Here is a 22,467-nt window from a genome sequence, read left to right on the forward strand (position 1 = left end):
GACATCAGCAGTAACAACTGCCTCGGCCGCTGCGGGCTGGTACTGGCCGGAGCACACATCGTCAGTAAGCTCGCAGCAACCCTGCAAGGCAAGCACTGTTATCCTCCCCTCGTCCATTGCACTTTGGCGACCTAGGAACCACCCCCGAAGTTAGCAGATTAACACAATTAGGCATGTGCTCACAGCGCTGCGAGTGGGCAATTTGGGCTGGGTGGCTGGGACCTCGCTCCCTGTGGTCTCTCACCCTGAAGGACGTTGGCCAGCCCTGTCACATGGCAGCAACGTTCAGGGAATAAGAACAGAAGCTGCGAAGTCTCTTGACACCGAGGCTCAGAACTCACACGTTGTCATTGCCACCACATTCTCTCTGAAACCAGTCACAAGGCCAGCCCAGCCGCAAGGGGGTGGGAAAATATAACCCACGTTTAATGAGAGGAGTTACAAAGACATTTGAGACCATTTGTAATCTACCACATCCCACTTACAAGAGGAGAAACCGAGGCAGAGAGCAGTTACATGCATTTGGCACAGTCCTGCAATTGACAAGTGGCAAGGTGGCATTCTAATTCCCGAAGTCTGAAACCAAAGCCCATATATACTCTTAGCCACAGAGCTATACAAATGCAAGACAGGGCTGGAGGGACCAGACGACAGAGCGTCTGGTCTTCTCTACAGCCTCTTGAGAGACAAGGTAGCACAGTACTTAGCGTGCCTGAACTCCATCCCATCCCTGTCACAGACTAGCAAGGTGACCTGGGGAGAGCCCACGCCCTGTTCAGCTGGGTTGCTCACCCAGACAAAGGCTTCATTCAGTAAGTGAGGAAGATAGCACCTACAGGGAACCCAAACTCCGATCTCCCCTGAGCTGATCACCCAGCCAGGACTTCCCATTCTGCACACAGAGCCCCCAGGAGAAATCAGTCCCACAGGAGTGAGCTCTCCCAGGTCACCAGAGAACCCGAGGCGGGGTGGGGCCCAGGCAGGACTGCACAGACTCAGAAGGTGGGGCCGTGGGCTGGGACGATGCCCCGAGCAGGGAGGCCTTTGCAGGGCACAGGAGGAGTGCCGCCTGTCAAGCTTCAGGATTCGGGCATTTTCAGGCAGGAGGCCAGACTGGCAGCCTGTTGTTCAGAGGCGTTCTGGTGCCACCTAGCAGCCGCGGAGGAGCTGCTGCACCTGAGGGCTCTCCCTGCAGCCGGAACAATAAAAAATAAAATAAAAAATAACCAGGGCAGAGGGGGAACAGGAACCAAGCCGGGAGTCAAGAGGCCAGATATCAAGTCTGGCTCTGCCAGCGGTTTCTGCTGTGACTCCGGACAAATCCCTTCACCAGCCTTCATCCTCAAACCCAAGTTTAGTCAGTTTCCCCAAACGCTCAGGGTGGGAACTGCTCTGGTCCTAAACTGCAGTGCTTCTATTAAAAGCTATGTGGGGAGGCTGGTTACAGTATAGGAATGAGCCCTGGTACATGGAGTTACCATCTGATTCCCCTGTGTGCGTGCACAAACACATGCCCGCATGCACACACAGTGGAAGATCCCATGGGAGAGGCACCCCCCCAACCCCCCATCCCTGCCATCTGCTCTCTGCTGCGGGCCCAGCGCTCAGTGCTGAACACTGTTGTGACTCTGGCTGTTAAAAAAATCACAGACGGGGCTGGTCTCAGCAGGAGGATGAGAAGGTGGGAGGGCAGAACCCACGTCTGGGAAGATGAAGGGCCCCCCAGTTGCCTTTTTCAGAGCAAGAGATATTAGGGAGCTGCAAATACCTATGAGGGGGCAGGGCAGCCCCCTTCCACCGTCAGAAGGGCACTTGGAGGCCTCTTTCCCTGACCCAGGCTCTCATGGACTCAGTCCAGGTGCTAAACTGTGTAAGGAGTGGGGAAAGGGGAGCCTTCCTTTCCTGTAATTTCCATCAGCATCTCCTACCACCCCACCCCCCAAAAAAAGAGCTGCTCGCTACCTAAATGAAGTGTTGAGACAAGTCTCCGTATGCCTTCCAGGCACAGCGCTGCCCCCAAGCCCCTTCTCTCCCCCAGTCAGTCCACTACAGGGGCCAGCCCCTCACAGCTCGCACTGGGACAGGTAAGCCCAGGCACCTTGGGGACCTAGCGTCTGTCCTCAGGCCCCTGTTCAGCCAGTGGAGACTGGCTGACAGACACATGACTGAATGTTGAGGGAGAAATGGGTTTTTTCAGTGTCACGAGCCCTTCCTACCCCGGCTGACCTACGTTCCCATAGACGAGGTGAAAGATGTTTCTGAAGACAGCAGAACTCAGGTGAGAGAGAAGTAGACGAGCCCGGAGCCACCCAGGAATTTAAATTGAGAGCCAAGGCTAGAACAGGGTCTCCCGAAACCCCTCGGTGAGGGCTCCCCAACCACCTCACCAGCCAGAGACTAGTAACTAGCAATCCTTTCCAGGGCTGCTGGGCCGTATCAAAATGAGACGGCTAACACAAAAAGATATACTTTTTAAAAAGGCCTCATGGCAAGTGAGTCAGATCTGAGATCTGTTTGACTATGGAATCCTTCCAGAACACTCCATGTTGCCCTGTTTGCAAAAGGGCAGCCTGCGGGGAGGGAGGGGCTATGCCAGTAAGAAGTCACCGCTCAGCATCTCCCATCTGCAGAGACGAAAATGAATTCTATGCTCCAGCAACTGCTGCTTCGGAGCCTCCAATCCTGCCTTTAAAACAGCCCAACTTCTACACACACACTACGTATCTACAAACACATTCGTTCCTTTCACTGGATGCAAAAGACAGAAGTGTGAAGAGAAGCATACATTTGTCAACCCCATTTATAGGAGACACGTGCGTTGGGCAATGATAGTTCTCTTTCAAGAAGCAAGTACAAGAACCCTGGACAGCAGGCCACTTGTGCTGCTTTTGCACACAGGTGGCCTGCATCAGCTCATGCTGAGGGCTTTCCTAAATCTTCTCAATGATCACAAACCCCAAACCAGCAGCAGCTGGCCTCAGGATGTTCTGTGCCTCTTGAGCTGAGCAGTCCCAAGATTGGTACAAGCAGAGACCAGTCTCAACTTGCATTCTAACTCCCATCACATGGCACCAAGCCTGGCACAAGCTGCAGCCAGTGTTGTCTTGGAACGTAGCTTCAATAAGCAGCCACAAACCTGGAACAAGTGGCAGTTGGCCTCAGTGCACAATGTGGTGCTCACCAAGGTGCCCCCAGACCAGCACTGGTGGCAGCCAGCCTTGATTCACAGCGTAGCCTCTCCCAAGTGCCTCCAACCCAGCACAGGCAACAATGACCTTGGTCTGCCCAGGGGCCCCTCCCAGAACAAACACACCCAGTGGTCAGCTTCAGATCACACCATGGACCAGCCAACCAGCTCCACAAATGACACCAGAAATCCTACTACAGCAACTCCCACTCCATGGGTTCAGCCCCCACATAACAGCTCGTCTGATGTAGTCACAGCCAGCTTTCACAGCCAGTCGGCCTGAGAGTCATTCCCAGCCACCGACCCACTAACAGCAATCAAGACTCAACTACAACAGGAGAGCACACACAACCCACACAAGAGACACCCCTGGAGCACCTGGCTCAGGTGAACAGGGAGACTGTGCCACAGGGCCTCACAGGACACCAACTACATAAGGTCACTCTGCCAAGACTGGGAGTCATAGCAGCTCTGCCTAATACATAGAAACAAACACAGGAAGGCAACCAAAATGAGGAGATAAAAAAAGATGTCTCAAATGAAAGAACAGGACAAAACTCCAGAAAAAGAACTAAATGAAATGGAGGCAAGCAATCTACCAGATTCGGAGTTTAAAACACTGGTCGTAAGAATGCTCAATGAACTAAAGGGAAGACCAGAAGAACTCAGTGAGAACTTCAACAAAGAGATAGAAAATATAAAAGAGAATCAGTCAGAAATGAATAAAATAACCGAAATGAAGACTACATTAAAGAGAATCAACATCAGATCAGGTGAAATAGAGATTGAATAAGCAATCTGGAAGACAAGGTAGCAGAAAACACTCAATGGAAAGATTAAAAAGAAAAAAGAATTTTAAAAGATGAAGATAGATTAAGGGGCCTCTGGGACAACATGAAGCATGACAACATTCACATCATAGGGGTACTAGAAGGAGAAGAGAGAACACAAGGGATTGAAAACCTATTTGGAGAATAATAGCTGAAAACTTCCCTAACCTGGCAAAGCTAATAGACATATAAGTCCAGCAAGCACAAAGAGTCCTGAGTAAGGTGAACCTAAAGAGGCCCAAACCAAGACACATTATAATTATAATGCTAAAGGGTAAAGACAAAGAGAGAATTGTAAAAGCAGCAAAAGAAATGCAGTTACTTCCCCACAAGAGAGCTCCCATAAGACTATCAGCTGATATCTCAACAGAAACTTTTCAGGCCAAGAGGGATTGACACAAAACATTCAGAGTGATGAAAAGCAAGGACCTAAAACCAAGATTACTCTATCCAGCAAGACTATCATTTAGAATCAAAGGAGAGGTAAAGAATTTCCCAAATGATAGAAAAACTAAAAGAGTTCATCACCAATAAACCAGTTATAATAAATGTTATAGGAACTTCTTTAAAAATAACAAATTATTGAGCGCAGGCTGCGAACCAAAGCATCGCAGGTTCAATTCCCAGTCAGGGCATATGCCTGGGTTGCAGGCCACGGCCCCCAGCAACCACACATTCATGTTTCTCTCTCTTTCTCCTTCCCTTCCGTAAAAATAAATAAAAACTTTTAAAAAATTCCTTTAAAAAATAACAGATTAAAAATATGAATAGGGAAATATAGGGAAAAAATTCTCACAATCAAAGACAAATACATAATAAAACCATTGAATCAACCAACTCTAAAGCTAGTACAATGGTTAAATGGCAAAAGTAGGAAGATCATGTGTAATTCCAAAATCAATTAAGGAATATACAAAAATACCAACATAAAAAAGGTAAAAAATAATAAAAACATAAACATGGGGAGAGTAAAAATGGTAGTGATTTTCAACTGTGTTTGAACTTAAGTGACCATCAACTTAAAATAGACTGCTATAAATCACTTGGTACATAGAAACAAATTGGTAACCACAAATCAAAAATCAACAAGAGATAGACAAGAAATAAAGAGAAAGGAATCCAAACACAACACCATAGAAAATCATCAACATGCAAGAGAAGAGAGCAAGAGAATAAGAAAGGAACTGAGAACTACAGAAACAATCCCCAATTACTAAAATAGTGATAACTACATACCTATCGATAATAATTTTATATGTAAATGACTAAATGTTCTAATCAAGAACAGGTGGCTGAATAGTTTTTTTTTTAAAACAAGATCATACACATGCTGCCTACAAGAGACCTTTAGATCAAAAGACACACACAGACTGAAAGAACAGTAATAGAAAAAGTTATTTTCTTGCAAATATAAGGGAAAAAAGCTGGAGTAGCAATGCTTATATCAGACAAAACAGACTTTAAAACTAGGGCTGTAACCTAGGAAGCACACACCAAGGCACATCATAATTACATTACCCAAGATAAAAAATAAGGAGAGAATCTTAAAAGCAGCAAGAGAAAAGGAGACAGTTACCTACAAAGGAGTTCCCATAAGACTATCAGCTGATTTGTCAAAAGAAATCTTGCAGGCAAGAAGGGGCTAGAAAGAAATATTCCAAGTCATGAAAAGCAAGGACCTACATCCAAGATTGCTTTATCCAGCTAAGCTTTCATTTAGAATGGAAGGGCAGATAAAGTGCTTCCCAGATAAGGTCAAGTTAAAGGAGTTCATCATCACTAAAACCCTTATCATATGAAATGTTAAAGGGACTTATACAAGAAAAGGAAGATCAAAGCTATGAATGGCAAAATGACAACAAACTCACAACTATCAACAACTGAACCTAAAAAAAAAAAAAACTAAGCAAACAAGTAGAACAGGAACAGAATCACAGAAATGGAGATCACATCGAGGGTTATCAGCAGGAAGGGGGAGGAAGGAGAATGGGGCAAAAAGTATACAGAATAGGAAGCATAAATGGTATGTACAAAATAGACAGGGGGAGGTTAAGAACAGTATAGGAATGGAGAAGTCAAAGAACTTATATATACGACCCATGGACATGAAATAAGGGGGCGAATGCTGGTGGGAGGGGCAGTGCAGGGCAGAGGGGATAAAGGGGAGAAAAAAATGGGACAACTATAATAGCATAATCAAGACAATATACTAAAAAAAAATCACAATAAAAATACCAGGCCTCTAACAAGAAACAAAAAAAGGCACTTCATAATGATAAAGGGATCAATCCAATAAGACAACGTAACTCTTGTAAAAATCTAGCCACCCAACATGGAGCATCTACATGTATAAAGCAAATTCCTACCAAAATACAAATGGCATTTTTCACAGAACTAGAACAATTAATCCTAAAATTTCTGAATTTTCTAAATGGAACCACGAAAAATCCCAAATAGCAAAAGCAACCTTGAGGAAAAAAAAGAACAAAGTTGGAGGATCACACTACTTGATATCAAACTATACCATAAGGGTAGTAATAAAAAAAAGCATGGTACTGACATAAAAACAGACATATAGAAAATGTAACAGAAAGGGGAACCCCAAAATAAGTCCACGCCTCTATGGTCAATTAATCTATGACATAGGAAGCAAGAACATACAATGGGGTAAAGACAGACTCTTCAATAAATGGTGTTGGGAAAACCGAACAGACAAATGCAAAAGAATGAAACTGGTTCACTGTCTTATACCATATACAAGAATTAACTCAAAATTGATTAAACACCTAAATGTAAGACCTGAAACCATAAAACTCCTAGAAGAAAGCAATAAGCTCTCTGACATTGCTCTTAGCAATATTTTTTTTGGATATTTTTTTTTGGAATTTTCTTTTCCATCTCCCAAGCAAGGGAGATGGAAAAAAACAAATGGGATTACATCAAACTAAAGAGCTTTTGCACCATGAAGGACAAGCCGAAAAGACAATCTACTGAATGAGAGAAGGCATTCACCAATGAGACATCTGATAAGGAGTTAATACCCAAAATATGAAGAACTCGTACAACTTAACACCATAAAAAATCCAAACAATCTAATTAAAACATGGGCAGAGAACCTAAATACGCATTTCTCCAAAGAGGACACATAGATGGCCGATAGACATATGAAAAGATTTGCACCATCACTAATTATTAGGGAGATACAAATTAAAACCACAATGAGATATCACCTCACTGCTGTCAGCATAGCTAGCATCAATAAATCAACAAACAACAAGTGCTGGCAAGGATGTGGAGAAAGGGGAACCCTCATGCACTGTTGGTGGGAATGCAGATTTGTACAGCCACTATGCAAAACAGTATGGAGGTCCCTCAAAAAATTAAAAATAGATCTACCATGTGACCCAGCAATTCCACTTCTGGATATTTATCCAAAGAAATCTAAAACACCAATTCAGAAAAACATATGCACCCCTGTGTTTGTTACAGCATTATTTACCATAGCCAAGATACAGAAGCAACTGAAGTATTCATTGATAAAGAAAATGTGGATGTATATATTATATATTATATATATATAACGGGATATTACTGAAACAAAAAAACACAACAAAATAAAATTTTTTCATTTGTGACAACATGAATGGACCTAGAGGATAATTATGCTAAGTGAAACAAACCAAACGGAGAAAGACAAATACTATATGATTTCACTTATATGTGGAATCTAAATAACAGAATAAAGGAACAAACAAAACAGAAACTCATAGATACAGAGAATAAACTGATGGTTGCCAGATGGCAGGGGGTGGGGCTTGGGTGAAAAAAGGGACGAGATCGAGAGGGACAAATTGCCAGATATACAAATATTCACGGGGCTGTGAAGTATGGCGTAGAGAATATAGTTAATAGTACTATAATAACTGTGTGTGGTGACAGATGGCTATTAGACTTAGTGGGATGATCATTTCCTACATTAAATAATTGTCAAATCACTATGTTGTACACCTGAAACTAATAAAATATATGCAACTGTAACTGAAAGATAAAATTTTTTTAAAAAGAACCCTGGGCAGTTTAATATTTGCTGCACTTCTAGTCGAGCCATCCTCTTTCTAAGGAGCAAAGGAAGCAGAGAGGGGATGCAAGACCCAGAAAGGGGGCATGAACTTGCCGGAGGTTGAGCATCTCTTCAACTACTCTAGATTGTCCCATGAGCTTGCTGATTACTCCTCTATTTTTTTTTTTTTTCCAATCACTCCTTCTAGAATGTTAGAGCCTGAAGTCATAGGTCTTAAAACAAATCCCCTCTGGGTCATCTTGGGACTAGAACCCAGCCGTGGCCAATGCTAGTGACTAGCACACTGGCTCGTCAGAATGCCCTCTCATCTAGTCCTGCCCACAGATCCAGGAGGCAGAGGCGGGACATTTCCTCTGCCCCTCCCCAGACCAGGAAGTCTCTGTCTCAGCCACACGTCTTCTCTGCCCCATAGGCAGAGACTGGGTGATGACCCAAAGATCAAAGTTCCCAGAAAATCACTAGTTCTTGACGAACTGTCTTAAAAGTGTTCCATACATATTCTGGACTCCTCTCTCTGCCTTGGGTTTCTTCCTCCCGGGGGTCAGCAACCACAGCGGGGCTGAGACTCACACCTCAGGTGGAAGCCAACCTCTCTGTTGCTCACTTTCCTCTCTTTTACTTTTGGCCACTGGACTCAGTTATAAATAAATTATTGTTTCCAGCCCTGGCTGGTGTGGCTCAGTGAATTGAGTGCCGGCCTGCAAACCAAAGGGTCGGCAGTTTGATTCCCAGTCAGGGCACATGACTGGGTTGTGGGCCAGGTCCCCGGTAGAGGGTAGGCAAGAAGCAACCACACATTGATGCTTCTCTCCCTCTTTCTCCCTTCCTTCCCCTCTGTCTAAAAATAAAACAAATAAAATCTTTTTAAAAAGTTACTGTTCCCATTCTGTTCATGTTTCTTCTGGCACTAATCTGGGTAGAGGGGAGTAGGAGCATGGGAAAGTGGAGGCCCAGATTGGGGAGAAGAAGTAGTTGTCTACATGGGCTACAGACATTCCTGAGTTCTACGTCCGTGATGCCACCAAATACCATCAAAATTTCAATTGTAACTTATCACCAATTTACAGGTAAGCAAACGGACACTCAAAAAAAGCAACTTCAAAGGTGCACTAAGAGGTAAACCAGCATTCCAAACTCAGGTCAGCTTCCCAGCCCCTTCGCAAGTAGGGCAGCCTGGTCTTCAGGAAGTAGCAGAGTCCCGAGGAGTCCTCTCTCACAACCTCCCTCAAGGTTTCAAACTGTACCTCCAGTGACTTAAACGTTCCAGCCCCCTTCCTGCCCAACTTCTCTGCAGGCACAGCCTCCATCCACCACCACAGAGCCCAGGAGAAAGGCTGGTGCCTGGAAGACTCGTTGACATTGGCCCAGCTCTAATTTTTCGCTCTGACAGCCCGTGCTCTGCCTGGTAGACAAACCAGAGCAGAGGCACATTACTTTCTGCCCCAGCTGGCTCCCGCCGTGGGCAGGCTCACACTGGCATGCTCAGAGGGGCCCCGCCCGAACCCCTGACGCTGGAGGAACGCCCACAGCCCTACCTCTCTTCTTATTCTTAATTAGAAGTTCCATTAGAACCACTACAGCAATGAGGCACGCGCCAGGCAGCATACTTCAGGACAATTAGCATGCTCCTCGGGTTGCTCAAATGGCCTGGGCCCTGGTCTGAGTCAACATAATTACACCAAAACATATAGCCTACCAGGAGGCGCCCGTGGTAAGGGGAAAGAAACAATTAGGCAGCACAGTCTATCAGGCAGTTAGATCTGTAGGAAATTATCCTGTACACATAAGAGTTTGCCAGAGGCTGAGACACATGGAGATGATCTCTTGCCTATGGCCCAGTCTGTCCGTAAACCCAGCCCACCCCGTGCTATGAATGCTCTGTGCGTGCGTGCGTGTACAGAGGCCGAGCTCATTGAGAGACTGGCTGTGATCACCCAGGGCCTGGATCACTGTAGGTAGGAGCGTCCCTTTCCTGGACTGTGGGACCTAACTGGCCGGGCACAGGGGTTCAGGAACCCGCACCTCCCTCCCTGCCACTTTCTGAATCCCAAGCCACTCATTAAAACCTGCCCCCAAGATAGCTCCCGGCTGAGTCATCCTGGCGATTCTGAGGAACATATAAAAAGAGCAAATCAGAAACCCGGGAAGAGCCCTCTGAACAGCGGGAGAGCTGCAGAAAACCACCCGATGCTCCCCGGATGCTGTTTGAAGCCACGCTCTCGGGTGCCGCAGACAGGAGCGCCTTGTCTGCCTTCCATTCCTGCCCTGGCACTTGTGGCTGAACCGCCGCACCTTCCGCAGCCCAGCAGTGCCACTGCCATTAGTATTCAACTGGCATTTCCACTGCACGCTCCAGACCTGTTCTTTCAGCCCTTTCAAGTCCTATTCAGACCAAAGTAAGCGGTGCCCTTGCGTTTTGGTTCGAGCGGCAGCAATTATTAAGACTGCAGATGATGGTTTATTAGCATTTATTGAACAGCCACGGAGCCCTGCGTGATAGCAGTGGTCACTAGGTCTCCGACTCCCAAACTGAAATTAACAAGCCAGCGGGAGGCAAATGCAAAAGGCAGGAAAGAGGCCATTTCAGGAAGAATTATTATTTATGGTTTTTCACCTAAGGCTGTAGATAGGGTGGAAGGCGGTGAGGCTTTGGGGAAGGGGGAGGTCAGGCTAACAGGAGGCAGCCATTGTTCGGTCACTCGTTTTAGCATGGGCCAGAAACTGAAGGACAAGGGCACTCAGTGCCGTAGACCAGTGGTTCTCGTACTTTAACAGACATCATGGCTGCCTGAGAACTGACAAAACAGAAATTCCTGGCCCCACACCCAAAGTTTGTGATCCAGTTGGCCTGGGCTGAGAGTCAAGACTTTTCCAGATCACGAGTGATGCTGACGTGATGCTGACCCTAGGACCACACATCAAGCTCAGCTGCCATTGACCCTGGAGTACAGGCCAGCGCCCCCCTGGGCACAGAGCAGGGTGGAAGGGGTGGAAAGTTGAAATGGAGGAGTGAAAGGAAGATGTCCAGCACCCGTGCATGTATCCAATCCACACCATTCAACCCATTAGACCAGCAGCCAGCAAATGTTGTCTGTACAGAGCTGGAGAGTGAATATTTTGACCATCTCAGGCCAAACCGTCTCTGTTGCTACTCCTTACCTCTGCCATCACAGCACCACATAAATGAAGGATGGTAGCTATGTTCCAAGAAAAAGTTACTTTTATTTCATTATGTATAGAATTTTATTTACCGTGAACTCATTTAAGTCTTCCCTCCCTTTGTATCTCCACAGTGTTCAAAACAGCCACCCCAACCACTCACTGCGTGTCCACCTATGCAGGCCAGCAGCTTTTCAGGGCATCACCTTCGTGCTTCCAGGAAACTGAGATTCAGTCTGTCCCAGTGGCTGTCCGTTCATTTAAGCCGATATAGCTCATCTGCACTATGTGTCAGAAATTGTGCCTGCTAGTCGTTCCGGAGCCAGATGAATCACAACAGCCACAGTCCCTAGCTCTGGAGGTTAGTCAGCTAATGAGACGTCAGTTAAGGTTTTTAGGTCACGAGCAACAGATGTGAGGCTGAGTCACTTACATAAAAGGAAAGGTGTTGGGAGAATACTGGGATGCCCACAGACTCGAGGGACAGACAGAGGGGCCGTTTATTGAGAAGGCCGGAAACCAGCGTAGCCCTGAGGAGAGCCACCAGGGCCCAAGCCCAGTCTCTGGACTCTGTTTAACTCTCTCTTGGATGGGGCCCCGGCTTCCGTCCAGGCACACCTCAGAGACATCGAGGGTTCAGCTCCAAGCCATGCAGTAAAGCCATATCACAAAGTGAGTCATCATTTTCCTGGCCACCATTTGTAAAAAAAAAAACACGTCTGAAGCACAATAAAGCAAAGCACAATAAAACGAGGTACGCCTATAGTTTTAGATTTTCCCCAGGTGATTCCAGTTTGCACCCATGGTTGGTGACTCCTGCTCTGGTCTCATCAGCAGAGTTATTGTCGTTCTCTTATGTCATTCCGGTTTTTAGCAGATCATTGACTCCTGATAATGTTAAGACCTTTTTTTAATTGTGTTTTTTCCATTACCAATTAGGCCCCTTCCACCCCGCTCCCCCCAGCAATCACCACCCTGTTGTCCATGTCCATGAGTCTGTTTCCCTTTTGCTCAATCCCTCCACCTCCTACCAGCCCCATAGCTGTCAGCCTGTTCTCTATGTCTGTCTCTGTTTTGCTCGTCAGTTCAGTGCGGTCATTAGATTCCACAGATGAGTGAAATCACATGGCATTTGTCTTTTTCTTGATGGGCTTACTTCACTTAGCACAATGTCCTCCAGATCCGTCCACACTGTCACAAATGGTAAAATTTTCTTATTTTTTATGGCTGAGCAGTTTTCCATTGTGTAAATGCCCCATAGTTGTCTTATCCTGGAATCACCTTTCAGAAGTCCACCCCAAGCCACCAACTCCCCAGGTACCCCAGGTGGACAACAGTCCAGTCCATGCGTACAGCACATTCCTTGTCAAAGCATCCTCGGGTGACTCATCTCAAACGACTGTCACAGCTGCCCTATGAGGTAGATGGCACAGATGTAGCTGTTCCTCCTTCATATACAGAAGCTGGTAAGGGATGCACCCACGTTCACACAGCAAGCGAATGGCACAGCTGGGACGAGAACCCGGGTCTCCATAGTGCTGTGGTTCTCCACCTTTAGAGGGACTGAGACACAGTGGGATTCTTGTCCCAGTGCAGTATCCGTGGCTTCCAACCCAGCGGTTCTGGTCCAGTAAGTCCTGAGGCACAAGCACCTACATTATCTCTAAGGTGCGGCTGTGCAGTCAGCCCCAAAACCTCCGTCGGTGAAACACTACCACTGAGGAAACCCTCTCTGCCAATGGCTTTGAGGATTATTGCCCTGCCCAGAAGACAGTCCACCAGCTCACTACCTCAAGGTGCTTTCCACACCTATGGCGTTTCACTGGCTTTCCCCTTCATCTCTTATTACCTACTGACGTTAGCTTTCCAGAGCAATAACAGCCAAAGAGAAGCTCCAGAGCAGTGGTGGTCGGTGAGTTTCAGTTCAACAGGAGACCTCCGGTCAACAAGCAGTGGCCTCTTACAGCCTTGGCGTGAGAAGCAGTGGGACTGCAGGAGGCACTGGAAGTACACCGTGATGAGTTAACCATGTCTGTCATGGTCACGGTGAGGATGCCAGTGGCCAGCCCAGCACTGCTCTGGATACTCCCCTGGCCTGAGTTTTCTCTTATTTTTTTTTTTACAGAATACTTCTGCAAAGAGAGACCTCGTTTCTGACTACAGATAATAAGAAATGATTTTTTTAAATTGCCTCCATGCCGCCCATAACTCTGGGTTCTGCTTGAGACATTCGGATGCCATGATTTAAATGTAAATATCCCCTGAAATCCATCAATGTCTGGGGAGCTGATTAAGCACCATGGACTAGAACAGTGTTCCTTTTTCTGATCTTCGGGCGTTTTTATTTTTGTGAGCTGATATATTACCATGGTGAGGGGACTTTCTCACACATTCTGCTCAGGATAACAGATGAGGTGTGAAATTGATTCCGAGCACCTGGGACGGTTATGATTTATCATCATACATTAGGCCCTGCGGAGCTTTGCTGGATGAGTCCCAACTACACTCAGATACAACCACACTTCTGGAAACAGGACACATAGTGACTCAGGATTACGTTAAGTACAGCTATTTCAAGCTGGCACCCAATAAGCAGCTCCCTTTCATTCAGTCGGTCCACAAATATTTACTGAGCATCTACTATGTGCCAGGTACTGTTTTAGGAGCACAGATAACACACTGGGCAAGAGAGACTCAGCCCTAGACTTGCCTCCTCTCCCCAGTTACAACTTACACTCACCACTGGGTAAGCATGCCAATGGCCTGGTGCCTAGGGATCAATGCTTCACGTGGCCTGAACAGGACTTCATCCTGAGATCTTCTGGACTACAGATACTTGCAGGAGCCAGTCTGACAATAGCTAATGCTGCACTTTCATTGTTTGTTGCTCTCAGTACAAAGGATGGGCCCATGGAAATTTTTTTTACTTTATTGATTTTAGAGAGAGGAAGGAAGGTGGGAGGGAGAGGTGAGAGAAAAACATCAACTTGTTGTTCCACTTATTTATGCACTCATTGGTTGATTTTTCTGTGTGCCCTGATCGGAGATCGAACCCACAGCCTCGGTGTATTGGGATGACACTCTAAACACCTGAGTACTTGGCCAGGGCAAATGGAAATTCCTAATGACGGAGTACAGCACGTGAGGCCCGCAGGAAGTCACTCAGTCACGGGGCTTCAGGCAAAAGCCTTCCCTAACTGGAATTGTGTGGACATTCAGAAAGAACTCTCTCTTCTGCCAGTCAATGCCTGAAACCATGTTCTTCCACAGGAACTGGACAAGGAACAACGGGGCAGGACACCAGACATTCATTAGGAAGTTTTCTGAAAATACACACTCCTGAGGCTTTGTTCTGACACTCCAGAATTCTGCCTCTGAGGTTCCGGACTGGGCCTCCGACAGATAGGTCCCCATTGGACAAACACCCAGTGGTGATTCTGATGAACCTAGAAAGCACTGTTTCACTCAGACACGGGCCTGGCCTCTGTCAAGATACAAGGCACAGTTTATAATAAAGAGCATGGAAACTTGAGTGACTGGGAACCTCGCTGCTGGGGTTCCCGTCCTCATTCCGTCTTCCAGCAGCTGTGTGACCTCAGTCCACGTGTCAGACTCTCCGAGCCCCATTTCATTAGCCGCACACGAGGGGAGGAGGAGTAGATGACTTCTAGAACGTCTCAAAGAGCCGAGGCTATGCAGTTACGTGTTTTCACATTTGCAGGCCAGTTTCCAACACTAACTGAGTAAGCCCCGTATAATCACTGATAAACAGTTCTTACAGGAAAGTAATGCATATTTAAAACACATTTGTGCCCAATCAGTCCTCTGCGTGTTTAAATGTCAGGATCCAATCTGGGTGTTCTGTGTGGGGTGTTCATGGACCTCCCAGCGGCAGTCACCCTTGGGCTCTTTGTCACCCCGCCTTCTGCCTTCCTGCCCTTGGCCCACCTTTCAGATGTCCCCACAGCCATGGTACTTAGTCACAGTCTGACTCTTAAGTGGAAGCTTCTGGATTTCTCTAAGAACATTTTCTGTAAATTCCATCTTCTCATTAAAGAATCCAGAGCTGTGTGTTTTTACACACCTTCAACAGGCTGGCTTTTTGCCTAATCATCTCCCTTGGATTAATATTCTGGCACTCCTTCATTCTGATCACCTGCCTCTCCACGCCTCACTCACGAACACCTGCAAATACTCAGTGCGGATGGCTAAGCAACAAATCAAGTGACAAGCATCGAGATGGTTGTCCCCATTGCTTCTCCAGACAGATCACTCCCTTTGATGAATGGGACTGAAATCTGACTTCCTCGCCCAGTCAAACTGATGGTCTGGCCCACACCCCGCCCTCAGTCCTTCACCAGTCCCCACTTGACTCGGCCAGTGGTCACCTTTGAAAAGGGGCTTGTATTTCACCAGTGAGCTAGGATCAAAGCCTATGAGAACAGGTGTCACAGCTTCCACGTGGTAAGGATTCCTTGGGGATGTGGCAGCCCCGCACTCCCCATTCTCCCCCCTCCTCCATGCCGCCAGGCCTCGAAGCATGCGCACTGGATTCCTCGCCAGAGGCTTTGGTTGGATTCAGCCAGGGTGACTCTCTCTTCCCTCAAAGTCCCTCCTGGACTATGCTGGGGCAGGGGAGGAGGAAAGTCAGGGAAGCAGAGGGCAGGAGGGAGGCCAAGGAAGAAGAGAGTTTCTCTTCCCTTCCCATACACAACATCCTGACTTCTTGGAACCTGCCTCCCCCCCAAACACTCCTTCACTATCTAGAGCAAGTTAGCAGCCAATTGGGGTTCTTAGGATTTTTTTTATTACTCAGGGTTCATACCCCAGTCACAACCAATATATTTATTTTAAAGACATAAATTGTGCCTCCAAAAAAATAGCCTAATGAATAAACTTGTCTCCAATAACGTGTGTGTGTACACATGCACCCAGTATTTTGTCATCCAAATCCCATAAACACACAATGAAGTCCATGTTCACATTTATACATTATAAAAAACATCTTGTCAATAAATACACTTTTATGATTTCATTTTCAAAGCTATATAATATCTTATTGATTGTATGTATGGATTTTTTTAAGTAATGGTCTACTATTGGACAGCCAAGCTATCCAATATTCTTTATTTTGGATATCTAGTTACTTCAAATTGTAAAGTAAGAAAAAAACTCTTGTATCACCTGTCTCACCTGCTCAATTTCATTAGGACACACTCTTAAAAAGGAGTAGCTCAGTCGGAAGAAAAACAATAGGCACATTGAATGAATTGATATGTTTTCCCCAATTTTCCTCCAGGTCTAGACCAGGGGACATCCTATCAGTGACATGAATGTTTACAAGAGAGGGCTCGGAAGCCCCAGTTATAAAGAAAGAAGAAAATACATGTCAAAAAGCCAGGAGGCCTCTCCCTGGGTGCTGGCGCTTTATTTTTCCTCCAGACAAGATGATCTCCATCACTGTCCCTTCGTAACCTTTGAATATCTCTGCCCCTGAAATCCCGCCTCTTCTGTCCTCTCCTCGTCCCCAACACTTTCTCAGGCAGCCAAAATGACTGTAACAAGAAATATTTCATCATCTAGTCTCAGTGCTTACTTATACTGGTCTACACCAAGTTGTTCCTGTGTATTAGACAGCTATTACTGCAATAACACTGCTGCAAAACAAAACATTCCAAAACTCAGTTCATAATAGCAAGCATGTATTTTCTTGCTCACAGAGCCTAAATTTGTTTTGGGTGTTAGGGCAGCCACTCACCCATCCCAATTCACGGGCAGCAGTCCTGACTGCCTCCCTGCTATGATGAAATACAGGGCTTTGGGACCCTAGTGACTATCCATTTATGGGGGAAGTCATTAAAAGGCTGAGGCAGTGCCTCATGTCAAATCATGGTTCAGAAGGGCATCATTCAGCCCATGGCAACTGCACTGAAAGAACATCAATGAAATTTAAAACAAAGAGGACAGAACACTTCCAAACTCACTTCACAGAGCCAGCGATTACCCTGATACCAAAACCAGACAAGAACAGTGCAAGAAAAGAAAATTACAGGCTCAGATCCCAGATGAACACAAATGTAAGAAACTTCAACAAAATATTGGCAAACCAAAGTCAATAATACAATTTATTCCAGAGATGCAAGGGGAGTTTAACATAGGCAGAATCAATATGATACACCACATTAACAAAATTAGGGATGAAACATCACATGACCATTCTCAATAGATGCAGAAAAAGCATTTGACAAAATCCAACATATGTTCATGATAAAAACTCTCAACTAACTTGGCATGGAGGGAATGTGCCTCAACATAATAAAGGCTACATAAGTATTCTCACCACAAAAAAAGAAATGGTTCCCTGGCTGGTGTGGCTCAGTGGATTGAGTGCCAGCCTGTGAACTGAAGGTCTCCAGGTTGATTCCCGGTCAGGGCACATGCCTAGGTTGCAGGCCAGGTCCCTGGTTGGGGGCATATGAGAGCCAACCAAAGGATGTATCTCTTACACATTGCTGTTTCTTTCTCTGTCTCTCTCTGTCTCTCTCTCTGTCTCTCTCTCTGTCTCTCTCTCTGTCTCTCTCTCTGTCTCTCTCTCTGTCTCTCTCTCTGTCTCTCTCTCTGTCTCTCTCTCTGTCTCTCTCTCTGTCTCTCTCTGTCTCTCTCTCTGTCTCTCTCTCTGTCTCTCTCTCTCCTCCTTCCCCTCTCTCTAAAAGTAAATACATATTTTTTAAAAAAGAAATGGGAATTACATGATGTGATGGAGGTATTGGGTAACATTATTATGAGAATCCCTTCATCATATAGAAGGATAGCAAGTCAACACCTTGTACATCTTAAACTTACACAATGTTTTATGTCAATTAGATCTCAATAGAGCTGGAAAAAACCTACAACTCAATAACTGATTTGGAAATTAGAATAATTTGACCCATGATATACACTACAACTTACATCATTTGCCAAAAAGTTTTTTTAAAAATATGTAGTATATAGGCTAAAAGGAGTTTCATATTATTTTATATTTTGTGCCTATATTACCAAACAAGCTATTAACTATTTTGAGCATCACCTCTGCCTGTTATGCACCAAGTACACTATAAGCTTCCTCACTCCTGTGCTTCTCCCTCCTGTTATAGTCGGACCCGCTCCACTGCCCACCTAGGAGGCAGGAATGCCTCCCCTCCTACCCCAAGGTCAGCATGCTGGCACGCAGGAAGCGTCTGCAAAGACTGGAATCACAGACTCGCACGGCTGAAATGGACTTTAGAGATCAGGTCCATGGTTCCCTTTACACGTGGAAAAACTAAGAGCTGGGCAGAGGAACTGACTTGTACAAGAGCAACCAGCTTGGATTAGAACCCAGACCTCCTGTCATTCGGGAGGGATGCTCTATATAGTACAGGGCTTACGGATTGATGCCGAGAGATGCGGGTTCAAATGTTAGCTTTGCCACCTACCAGTTACATGATCTTGTTTCATGTCTCTCGGCCTCTGAGAAATGTAGACGCTCCTACGTCCTCAGGCTGCTAAGAGAGTCAGTGAACCTACGTCTGTGAGCATGAATATGTACTCGTACGTATAGATACACATGCTCTCGTTATCATCATTTTGGCTTTGACGACTACTCCAGGGAAATCTCTTATTTTTCTCATCCTAATCCAAATCGCCTTCTACTCAGCTGCCCTCTCCCACAGCCACAAAAAGAACGTGAAAGGGTAGAACGTTGGCAATGAACACAATGACAATGGGCTGTAATAATGAGTAACAAACATCCAGATTCTCCAAGCAATACACACGGCATGACTTTAATGCCTGCTGGCTCCAATGTCAGGGGGGCTCTGGGGAACCACCATGGTTTCTACATTACTTGCAAAATTGTGCCAGGGAAAGCAGGCCCACATGCCAACACACGGCTCAGCGAGACCCAGGCTAGAACCAAGAAAGGCCTGCTCTTGGGTCAGCAACATCTTAAGCTCTTCTGGCCCAGGGAACACTTAGCACGGGCCTTATAGACTCACCGCTAGTGAAGTACCCTTATAACAAAATTAACTGAATTAGAAAAGAAAATGAAAATCTGTAAGATTGTTAAAACCCCCACCAGCTGAAAAAGATTCATGGTTAAAAAGGTCAAAATCTCCTGGGAAATGTAAGAGAAAACTATTGGGAGAAAACTAGCACAACCCAAATAAAACTAGGTCTTCCAGCCCCTGGCTGTGGCTGTTCTCAGTGATCACACTCAAACGCAAATCATCTCCAAAAGCCTCCAAGAGGAACAAAGTCTTTAGAAAAGGTGTCTTGAAGATGCACAAAAGGAGAGTTAATTACACCACAACTACAGAACAATTCTGAAATTCCCCCAAATCCTCCCTGGCCATTGGCACCTCCCTGTCCCCAAAGGTGCCCTGGGTGGCCGCAGGCCCTTTCCCCAGCAGAGCACCCTCTCCCCACACTTCCTCGGGGTCTCTGCGCGACCGAGGTCTGTGGCTGGGAAGCGATTCCCCTCCTCCTTAGCAGGCAACAACGGGAGACCAAATACTGGTTCTTTACTACTCCCTCCCCTAAGAAATGATTTTTAGTGCCATTCAGTACATTTCCAGGCCACGGTCAAGTTCTAAAGGACGCCATCACAAGCACTGAAAACCAGCCACTCGTTTTCTGAATCACTTTCTTCTGCTACCCAGAAAAGATCACTGCAGCTCGGGGAGCTATTTAGGCACATTCTCCTACAGGTTTTATATTCAACAGACTATTCTGGTCCTTCCGAGGCTTTAAAGGAGCCCCTGTTAACTTGAAAATTTAACCTCCTTTTTTCCTTTTAGTCTTTGTTTCATCTTCTCAAGCCTCAGCCAAAGGCTTGGGAACCACGCGACTGCTACTCAAACCTCAGCATGTACAAAGGGCTTACATTCCTGGGCCTGGATTCTGCGAACAGCTGAGAAGATGAAACCTAAATTAAGCTGCACATGGGCACGTTGGTTCTCCTGGAAGGGAAAACTATCATTAGGCTCGCATTTTAAAGCGAGTACACTGAGTTACGAAACCACCACAACAATGAATATTTTCATGCACAAATAAAGAAAGACCAGCACTACGTCCAAATCACAATGTCGCAGGATTATGACATTAACAGACTGGCCAGGTGCCCCATGTCCCACGGAGTCAAAGGGTGGAAAAGCCTTTGCCTCTCATCCTGGACTACGTTTACTCTTGCAACAAAAGTGACCTTGCTATAGAAGAAAGGTCACAATCCCTGGAATCACAGGACCCAAGTTCAAGTATGGTCCTGACTTGACCTTGGCCAAATGCTAGTCAAGGATTGTATTTGTTGATCTCCTAATAAACTAAATGTAGCTACAAATTCTTTACGGCTTCTGCTGTTAACAAGGGAGCTTCTCCAACCTTTACATCTTGGCTGGGCTTGTGACCTGCTTTGACTAATAGAACGTAGAGGACACAGCATCGTGTAAGTCCCAAAGCCATACGGCTTCTCTCTCCAGCATCTCAGAATGCATCCCTGAGACCACCATGCAAGGGAGCTAACCCAGCCTACTGCAGAAGCCATGTGGGGAAAAACGAGGCATGGTGGAGAAACGATACTACATCTAGCATCAACTGCCAAATAGACAAGCGAGGCCTTCTCCTACCTTCCAATCCAATTGACCTGCCCAACATCCAGCGTTTTGAGTCCAGGCAAAAGCAGCAGAGGTACCTGGCCAGCCTAGAAAAGCATGAAGAATAAGTTGTGTTGCTTTCAGCTTTGGGGAGGTTAGTTACACAGCCAAGGCTGAGTCCCTATCTCCTCATTCAAGGGAAGACAATGCCCATCCAACTGTTCATTTGTTTATCCAGTAGCACTCTTGATGGCCCCCTGCACAACATCCACAGAACATATAACCACATATAATTTTGAGAATCAGATGAGATAATGGATGTTAATATACTTGGTAGCATTAGCTTTATTATTGTTATAGCACCTTCCTTTCACTGAGCTCCCACATTTTTTAAGCACTTAGATTCACTTGCATTTGGTACTCTGGGGCTCCGACAGTATTGCATTCAGTGCTCTCTGATAGAACTGACCTTTGACACCTGCCCTTCTAGTCTCATTAGAAGACAGGTCTGTCCTTAAATAAGGGAGATCTGGGGCTTTCTTTTTACAGGTCCAGAAATCCAGTCGTTTGTGGGCAACACACAACCACAGCCACAGGTCCTCACACTGAGGGCTTTCCCATTGCCATCCCAACAACAGCCTCTCAAAAAATTCTTCAGTAACAGTAATAGCTAAAATTTATTGAGCACTTACTATGTGCCCGGGGCAGTACCGAACTTTTCGGTGAACTGTAGTCTGCTCAACAGCACTCTGAGTAGGTGCCATGACCATCCCTAACTTGGGGTAAGGGCCCTGAAGCCCCAGCAACGTTAAGTAACTTGCCCAGGGGCAGATGGTGTGAGGTGGACCGAGACTCGGTCCCTGGGGAGGCTGAGGCCAGAGCACTACCCTTACCCACCACCCTGGCCCACTCGCTCGGATGTCCCTTGCTGTGTCTCATTGTGGCTCCCAAACCTTGTCCAAGACAAAGAACATGTCTTTTTGAAGCTGCGTTCATTGGAGGTTAAGTTCTGTGACCTTGGCCAAGCCATCTCCTACTCCAGACCTCTGCCCCACACCAGGTAAATTACTCAGGTTAGACCAGGTAACGTCGAAAATCCCTTCCAGCCCTGAAAATTAAGATGGCAAACTCTTCCCCAACATCTTGTTCTAGTCCGAGTTTTATTCTTTTTCTTACTAAGGCAACTAAAGAGCATTCGGGGAGGAAAGAAAAAGCAGATGTTATGAGTATGTTTATTAACTAACATAAGAAAATGAAAGGGCTGCCGAGGGGATTCTGTTTCCATCTCCCTCAAGGATTAGGCCACGGTCTGCACTGTTTGACTTTTTTAATGCATTCAGTCAGAGCTGAGAGCCCGTCGGGTGCTCTCTAAGCCTGACATTGAAGGAAATAATTCAATTAAAATAGGCTGAGGCTTTTGCATGGTATTAAACTTCCTGAAGAGGAGATTTAGGAAGTCCTCCAGGTGGTGTGGGTGAGGCTGTGGGAAACTGGAGGAGCTGGAGCAGGGGGTCTCGGGAGGAGGTGTCCCCTGTCGGAGCGGAAGCTGTACCTCGGGGAAAACCGACTGGGCCCGAGAGCTCCCCAACAGCCCAGGGG

Source organism: Phyllostomus hastatus, unplaced genomic scaffold (genome assembly GCF_019186645.2).
Source record: "Phyllostomus hastatus isolate PE091 unplaced genomic scaffold, TTU_PhHast_1.1 phas_contig_150, whole genome shotgun sequence".
NCBI lineage: Eukaryota > Metazoa > Chordata > Mammalia > Chiroptera > Phyllostomidae > Phyllostomus > Phyllostomus hastatus.